The sequence below is a fragment of the Tenrec ecaudatus genome, chromosome 2 (genome assembly GCF_050624435.1).
Source record: "Tenrec ecaudatus isolate mTenEca1 chromosome 2, mTenEca1.hap1, whole genome shotgun sequence".
Classification (NCBI taxonomy): domain Eukaryota; kingdom Metazoa; phylum Chordata; class Mammalia; order Afrosoricida; family Tenrecidae; genus Tenrec; species Tenrec ecaudatus.
In genome coordinates this window covers 130,068,833-130,077,774 of record NC_134531.1, presented here as the reverse complement: position 1 = coordinate 130,077,774, position 8,942 = coordinate 130,068,833, and the positions used below count along the sequence as shown (strand labels likewise).

The window sequence follows — 8,942 nt, the reverse complement described above, 5'->3', positions numbered from 1 at the left end:
TTTTGCTGTCTTTTAGTTTTGTTTTTTTTTCCTTTTAAATTTTGTATGTCAGTGACTTTGTTGTTTGCTAGCTTGTCAGTGTTGATGCCCTCAATGCCATGTTCTTATGTGCCACTTTGTGCTGTCAAAGCCATCCCCACTTTTATGCACATATTACTCTATCTGCAGGTCCACCTAGATAAGATAGGCTGGACAAACAATGTGAAAAAAAAAATAAAGGGACCAATGGTTCCGGAGGGATATGAGAGTGTGGGAGGTAGCGGAAGGGAGGAGGTATTGGCCAACTGCGGCTCAAGGGTACAATGAGTGGTTCAAAACCAGTGGAAGGAGGGGATGGGAGGACTGGTAGGGAGTGACCAAGGGCAGGTAACTGAGAGGAATTACTGAAATCATAATGAAAGCTGAACATGGAAGTGGGACAGGAGGAAGGCGTAAGGAAATAGAGGAAAATAGTAGGAGGCAGAGGGCATACAGAGAAACCTAAATACAGACATGTACATATGTAAATATGTTTATCATTATGGGGGAAATAGACCTATGTGCATATATTTATAGGTTTCATAGTAGGGTAGCAGGTGAACATTGGGCCTCCTCGTGCACATTCCCTCCATAGAAGAGCACCTGCTCAGCTAAACTGTCATTCCATAGTACCCACCTTCCCAACATGATCGCTGAAGACAGAAGCAAACATGGTGAAGAAAGCTGATGGTGCCCGGCTATCAAGAGATATAGCATCTGGGGTCTTAAAGGCTTGACGGCAAATAAGCAGCCATCTAGCTCGTAAGCAAGAAAGCTCACAGAGAAGATGCACAGAAGCCTAAGTGAACACAAGGTTTTGAAGGAATCAGGTAGCAGACACCAAAGAACACAAACCATCATTGTGTGATCACCTTCCCCACCTAAATGCTGAAGATGAATATGTGCACAAGTAAGTGTGGTGAAGAAGGCTGATGAGAGATATAGCATCTGGGGTCTTAAAGGCTTGAAAGTAAACAAGTGGCCATCTAGCCCAGAAGCAACAAAGCCCACATGGAAGCAGCACACCAACATGTGTGATCATGAAGGTCCGAGGGGACAAGGTTTCAAGCACCAAAGACAGGAGGAAAAAAATCATATCATCTTGAATGAGGGGAGTGCATGATGGGGACCCAATGCCCATCTCTAGATAACTGGACATCCCTGGCAGAGGTGTAGTGGGGAAGAGATGAGTCACTCGGGGTTCAGTGTAGCAATAATGAAATGCACAACCTTCCTCTAGTTTTTAAACACTTCCTCCCCACCAACTATCATGATCCCTATTCTACCTCGCAAACCTGGTTAGACCAGAGGATTCACAGCTGTACAGCTGGGATATGGAAACACAGGGAATCTAGGACAGATGAAACCCTCAGGACCAATGGTGAGAGTGGCAATACCGGGAGGGAAGAAGTTGTAGAAAGGGGGAACCGATCTCAGGGAACTACATATAACATCCTCTGTAGGGGATGGGCACCAGGAAAGTGGGTGAAGGTGGATGCCGGGCAGTGTAAGATAAGATAAAATAATAATTTATAAATTATTAAGGGTTTATGAGGGAGGGTGAACGGGGAGGGAGGATGAGGGAATAAAGGAAAATGAACTGAGTCCAGGAACCCAAGCGGAAGGCGAATTTTGAGAATGATGAGGGCAATGAATGTATATGTATGCTTTACTCAATTGATGTATGTGTGGCTGTGATAAGAGCTGTATGAGTCCCAATAAAATGATTTTAAAAGCAAAACAAAACAGAAAATAAATAAAAATAAAATGAAGATATGAGGAGGTACTCCCCCCAAAACAAACAAACAAACAAACACACTAACTAACTAACTAACTAACTAACTAACTAACTAACTAACTAACTAACTAACTAACTAACTAACAATGCTCAATTGTTCTTTTGATGTGACTGGAATTGATTCCATCAGGTCAGATTTTTAATCAAGCGTTCTATTTAGAGGTTCTCAAAAGATTCCATTTGCGTGTGCAACCAAAAAGGCCTGATTTGTGGCAGACAGTGGACTGTTTTTGCCACAGCAACATGCACTTGCTCTTCCTGCCACTGTACCAGGTTTTGGCAAGAAACAGCATGCCTCCCTTTCCCAGGAACCTTTTTCACATCACCTCACTCCATGCGGCTTTTTGTGGTTCCTGCAGATGAGGACAGAACTTAAAGGACAGTGATTTGATGACTTAGAAGAAGTGAATAAAAAAATGAGGGAGTTGCTGATACCTGATCCCTTCGACACCTCATGATCCCACAGGCTGGGATTTGTTGCTTTAAAAACTAATGGTACCTGGCTATCAAAAGATATAGCATCTGGGGTTTTAAAGGCTCGGAGGTAAACAAGCGGCCATCTAGCTCAGAAGCAACAAAGCCCACATGGAAGTAGTACACCAGCCTGTGTGACCACAAGGTGCCAAAGGGATAAGTTATTAGGCATCAAAGAACAAGAAATCATATCATTGTGTGCTCACCTCCATGATGTGATCACTGAAGACAAATGGGTGCATAAGCAAACATGGTGAAGAAAGTTGTATGTAGTATCTGGGGTCTTAAAGGCTTGAAGGTAAACAAGCGGCCAAAGCAAAGTGATATACATAGTTTGACTTAAACTTTATAAATTATAATTACTAGCAAAAGGATTACATTCCATCTATGAAATATAGGTTTTCAATAAATGTAGTTAAAGGTAATTTATTTTAAATTTATGCATGTCAGTCTTCATCACATATATGATAAGTAATGAAAATTTGTTACATAGTGGCTTTTTGTCGAAAGCTTAGTCTTTTTGTGCATATGTTAAATAAAATATATCATGGGGTATAAGTCTAAAAAATATCTAAAAATTCTAAGAAAACAGGTAGGAATTAACATGTTATTTATTTATCCATGAAGCTAAATTGCTCCAAATTCATTTTATATAACTTTGAAGAATTTTCTCAATAATGTTAAGTTTGGGTAAAGCCTTATATTATAACCGCACCATAAATAGACAATAGCTATTTCATGTGTAATAAAAAATATGTTAAAGTCAAAATTAAGAAAACAGGTGTAAATATTACTTATTTCATTGCACCCGTTAGAGTTTAAAATTAAAAAAAGAGAAAGAAAAACCAAGGGCCACAAACCAGAAAGCACACTAAATTTTTAGGCAGCTGTCTGGTCCTGAGTCACTATACATTCTAAAATGTGACTTACTTATTTTACTACCAATTAATTTCCTTTTCTTTTTCCCTCTTTTAACCCCAATTTTAAAATATTTCTCTCACTAAGACTGAAGTATAAATAAGAGTGTCCTTCCAGGCTCAGAGCATTTCCATTTAAGACTGTGGGTGAAAGGTACATGATGAACAGTATTGATTTTGTTGACCCCAGTCAAGTAACATGAAAGCTTAACCCAGCTTCATCTTCTCCTCCCATTTTTCATAAATCTCTGACATGCCAATATTCTATATTTGAATGCTTTGTGCACATTAGCAATATTGTAAAATCATATTGTATTGTGACAAGGCATTGAATTTATTTCAGAGAGGTCCATTTTAGCACTGTATGCACTATGAATAATAAAGCAGATATTGATTCTAATGATAGAGTATTACAATATTAATAGCTAAAGAAAGATCTTTAATCATTTGAAATAGCAGAGAATGTTGCTAAAGGAAAATACATTTTTAAAATATTAAAATAAATAAATAAATTGTTAAAAGCACCCATGTTAGCTTTCCTTGGATTATAATGATGCTTTGTACCACAATTATGTAATAAATAAATTATATAAAATCTACAATTCAGAAACATAGGGATACAGTCTTTGCCTTATTATTATTTTCATCTTTAGTTCTCATTAATTATGAGAGAAGCTCCATTTACAAATTACCTTTCTTCGCTCTCGTAAAAATGGTTATATATTCCTTTGTAGTCCTTACTAGACCTACGATAACAAATGATAACAACACTATCACAGTGAAAACAAATCAGGTGACTTGTCTAAAGGAGTAGATATATTTAAATGAAATGGAAATGTAGTTTAAAGAAGCTACTTATCCATAATTGAATCTATTTGAAGCCCTAAGTACCTGTGAAATTTTGACCACAGGACTGAATATATGAATAGGTGATTTGCTAAAGGATCTTTGGCAGTGGCTTTGTATAATAATAGTGTATGCCATTATTTTCAATTGTTCTGAAATGTCTCCCTGGCAAAATAACAGAAAACAATCAGTCTATTTACCATATTGAACTATTAGTCATTAGTTTGTCAAATTAGATTAGATGTGTCTTTTACCTAAAACATACCACACCCCTCCCCCCCAACTTACTTTGTCATATATTTGTATCCATCTAAGTGAATAATATGCCTACTGCCATAAAGCACCTTGGCTCCTCCACTTTTACTTTCTGTATATAAACGTGTGCGAAAGAAAAATATGCATGCCTCCAAGTCTAAGGTTGCAGGACAGAATTATCTTTCCCAATCACCCTTCTCTCTGAAACTAGATCCTAGGACAAGAGATTGAGAAATAAAGCAAGCTCAATAAATTTCTGAAGAAAGTAGAGAACATTTATTACCTCAGACCGCAATATGTAATGCAAATGCATTAGAGATTAGATAAATTGAAAACAACACCGAAAGGATAGTTGTCTTTAAAGATTTTTAAAGAACAAAGAAGTTCCCAGATTTGTGATTCACACCACAAAAAGAAAAGTCTAAAATCCAACCAAAGAAAATTCAAAACCCCAATTTTGGAATACATGTGTCTAAACATAAAATACAGCACTGAAGCAGGGGGCTCATTGACACTCTTGGGCAGTGTAGAGCGATAAGGCAGCTGGGGCTGAGCAAAGAAGCAGCCAGATGTTGTGGAGCCGAAACGCAAGTTACCGTTGTTAACATGAAGAAAAATTGGTGACAATCATTCTGATCCTGTTCAGCTTGAATGATAAGTAACGGATAAATCAAAAAAGCATACACATAACCACACAAGCTTCGCTGTTAAGTTCAGCCTTACCGTGAATGTTACAGAGCTGTCTTCAGGTTGAAAGAAATTCAGGCAGAAAGAAATGTACTCCTTGTCATGGGCTGGGTCATGTAGAAAAACAAAACCAATGAAGCTTATAAATGTGTAGATACCGTGAAGTTTATATTAAGAAAATGTCTCACACAGTTATGTTGTTGTGATTACATGCTAGTGAACCCATTCTGGCCCCTCACAACAGAACAAAATATTGCCTCGTCCTGAACCCTCATTGTGATCATTGTATTTCAGGCCATTTTTGCCACCACACTGTCAAGAGTGTTCCTCTCTTTAGCTGCCCCTTGTCTTTAGCAAGCATTGTATCCTTTTCCAGGCACTGGTCTCTCCTGATGACATGTCCAAAGCATGTAAGACAAAAATCCCACCATACTTCCTTCTAATGAGTATTCTGACTGTATGTACTATTCTTAGCCAACACCAATTGCTTCAGTTTTGCTTCAGTTTTTCATTGTCCAATTTTCACATACATATGAGATGATTGACAGTATCATGGCTTGGGTCAGGCATAATTTAGTCCCCAAAGTTATATCTTTGCACTTCAACACTTTAAAGGGTCCTGCAACAGAATTGCCCAATGCAATGCACTGTTTCATTTGTTGATTGTTTCTCCTATGAATATTGATTATGAATCCAAACAAAATGAAATCCTTGATGACTTCAAGCTTTTCTCTATTTAACATGATGCTGTCTATTAATACAATGATTCCGATTTGGTGTTCTTTATTTTTAGTTGTAAATCATACTGAAAGCAGTGGTTTTCAAATTCAATGGCCAGTCCAAATCTGGGCAGGTTCCAAGTCCTTGGGTGAGATGTTAAATTGGAGATTTCACCTGACTCACAGGCAGATAGTGCTGATGAACCAATGACTGGCAGGAAGACAACAAGCTGGTGGCTACAGTATCAAATGAATCCAAAATCAGCAGGCCAGATAGCTGGCCACTGAGAACTCCCAGGATTGTCAGACCGTAGAGCAGGCTGTTGACTCAAGTCCAAAGAAGCAGATATCAATGAGTTACATGCAAGATTGAGATCAAACAAAAGCAAAATTTCCACGGTATTGGCTCATATTGGAAGCAAGCTACACCTCTGAGGGAACATCCTCTTGATTGATTGCATTAGGGCTGTGATCTGAGTAAAGGTATTGCATGTTCTTACAACAGATGAGCTATTCAAAGCAGATTCCATTACAGAGGCAATCACGTTGTGTTAGATCACATGTCTCAGATCCTAGCATGGGAGAATTACTAAATCTTAATTTCCAAACCAAATGTGCCTTAGTGGCAGAGTGGTTACCAGGTGGACTGCAAATTCAGCAGTTTAAAACCACCAACTTCTCTGAAGGAGAACAATGGAGTTATCTATTCCTGCGAAGAGCTACAGTCTCAGAAACTCACAGGGACAGTTCTACTCTGTCTAAAATGGTCATGACAAGTCAACATCAATTCAATGGCAGTGAGTTTGATTTGGTTTAACTACCAAACCATTGAGAATCCTGACCCAGTCTAGTTGATTCAAAACCTAAGTATTGCAAGACCCTAGAAAAATTGTTTATGAGAAAATTTGTATAATCATCCTACACAACAGTCTATATTTCTTTTTTTTAAACAATTTATTAGGGGGTCATACAAGTCTTATCACAGTCCATACATATACATACTGAATCCTTGCTCAGCTTAAACTTTTTGTAATAGTAACTTTGTGTTGACATTACAAAAATGCCACAAGTAAGTAGTTGTCAAAGAAAGAAATTTAATTCCTGGTGGATCTGGACTAAATTTCATATCAGGCTCATTCTGATTGCTTCCTTGATTCCCTGGGAAGTCTTTAGTTCCTTGATGATCTTTTACTTCTATACAAATTCTCTCATGGTGTATACTTTATCCTCTGTATGTCTATTTTTATCATATATATATGAAGTAATTAGATTTAGAATCCATCTAAGATAATATGAATCATTAACCTAACAAAAGAAAAATTATGTTTCCCAAAAGAATCACATTCAAATGTGCATGGGTCAAGAATTCATGTAATTTGAAAAGGGGGGTGTGGAACTTTTAATCCATAACACTCTCAAATACTACTTAATGTTACAGTATTAAAATAGATGTATGAGAAAGCACTCTTACTATTAAAAACTAATTGAACATTCAGCAAGGTACCCTTGGAAAAATATTGCAAGTGAAAAAGAAAGAAATATTACCTATGAAAGTCAGAACAAGGTTATGTCATTCACTGTACTCTACATTTTGAAACAAAGATTCCATTAAATATTATTTATTTAGTTAATTTTAATTTTCAGGGGAGAGGGAGAACTCATCTCCCTACTACCACAAATTATGCAGTCAAGTTTCCCACATTAGGGGAAATCTCAAGGGTCAGTACCCCTGGAATGCAATGGATAAGCCTCACCTGGGAAAACATCTTCCCTGCCAGGTAAGTATTCTCCATGAAACTTTAAAAAATACAGTCTGGAACCAAAATCTTAATAAAACTTTACAAAAAGATACAAAATTTCAAGAAACACGTGATGAAAAATGAGATGGAGAAGACAGTTTAACTAGTATAATTCAGGAAAGTAATTTAGTAGTAAAATCATTACATTACTAAGAGAAACTGATTAGATCAGGTAAGTAGGGATGTGTAAGACACAAATAATATACGGTAATTAAAAAGTTAGTTCTAAATGATATGCTTGTGTTATTAGCCTCAAAGGCATAATATAAAATTATCCAACATTTAAAAAACTGATGTACTATGTTATAAATAAAGCCACAACCCAATATAATAACTGAAATATATGTGTGTGTATTATGTAATTATACACACACGTGTGTGTGTGTGTGTGTGTATAACCACTTGTCTTTCAGTTTGCCATACTGCAGTGGTTTGTGGCTTGATTGTTGCTATGTTGCAAGAAGCCATATTACTGGTAACTCAAATATGAGCAGGGTGACTCAAGGTGAATAGGTTCAAACAGAGCTTGCAGTTTGATAACAGTTTATAAAGAAGGAATTGACTGTCCACTTCTGAGGAAGTAGCCACTAAAAACCTTATGAATCTAAGCGGGATATTGTCAGAGACTCAAAACTTCTTTCATAAAACCAGAACCCTGTAAGATATAGTCCAGACAAGGAGCCGCTCTGGGTGGAAGGCACTCAAAGTACCACTGTGGAAGAGCTACCTTATCAAAAAGAGTTGCCATTGTGGCAGTTACATAATCTTCTGTCAACTTGAGGAAGGGGTGGAGTCTTGCCTGTCAATCAGGACATTGCTTGATGACCTCATTTGGAGGTGAGATGAAGATAAATAGTTCATTGGAGCCCAGACACACTCTCCCTGCGAGACAATCCTGTTGATGAGCCAGATGGAGTTATGCTGATGGCAGCCAGGGACCTGGAGCTGTAGGAGCCCAGGGCCACATTGAGACCCCTGGAAGCTCTGACATGCTTCTACAGCTACTGGATCCACAAGACTTTCCACCCACTGGCCTGTGATCTTCCTGCACTTGGCATCATTGAATGTGTTGGTGAGTTGGAAAAGGAATTTCTAAACTAGTATTGGCTGGTATCAGACTGATGGACATGATCTGGACAGGTCTGGGATATTTTCTTAATATACAATTGCTCTTTATATAAAGCTCTTTCTTATACACATATGAGTGTCTATGAATTTGTTTCTCTAGTCTACATGGACTAAAACAACCATAATCACATTGGTAGAGTAAAGCTTAGGGACCTTCATTTACTGATTGAGCAGAATAAAAATGAGAAGAAACACTGTAAACATTGCTTATTATTTATTATTGGGTCTTGGAATATAAAGTATGAATGTAGGAATATTAGAAATCATCAAAACTGAAATGGATGACATAAAGATCAATATC

General features: G+C 37.4%; 1 pseudogene; it reads right to left on the bottom strand.

Moving 5' to 3' along the window:
- Window positions 1-7,355: 7,355 nt before the first annotated feature.
- Window positions 7,356-7,500, bottom strand: LOC142441789 (U1 spliceosomal RNA; annotated as a pseudogene).
- Between the last annotated feature and the right edge of the window lie 1,442 nt (window positions 7,501-8,942).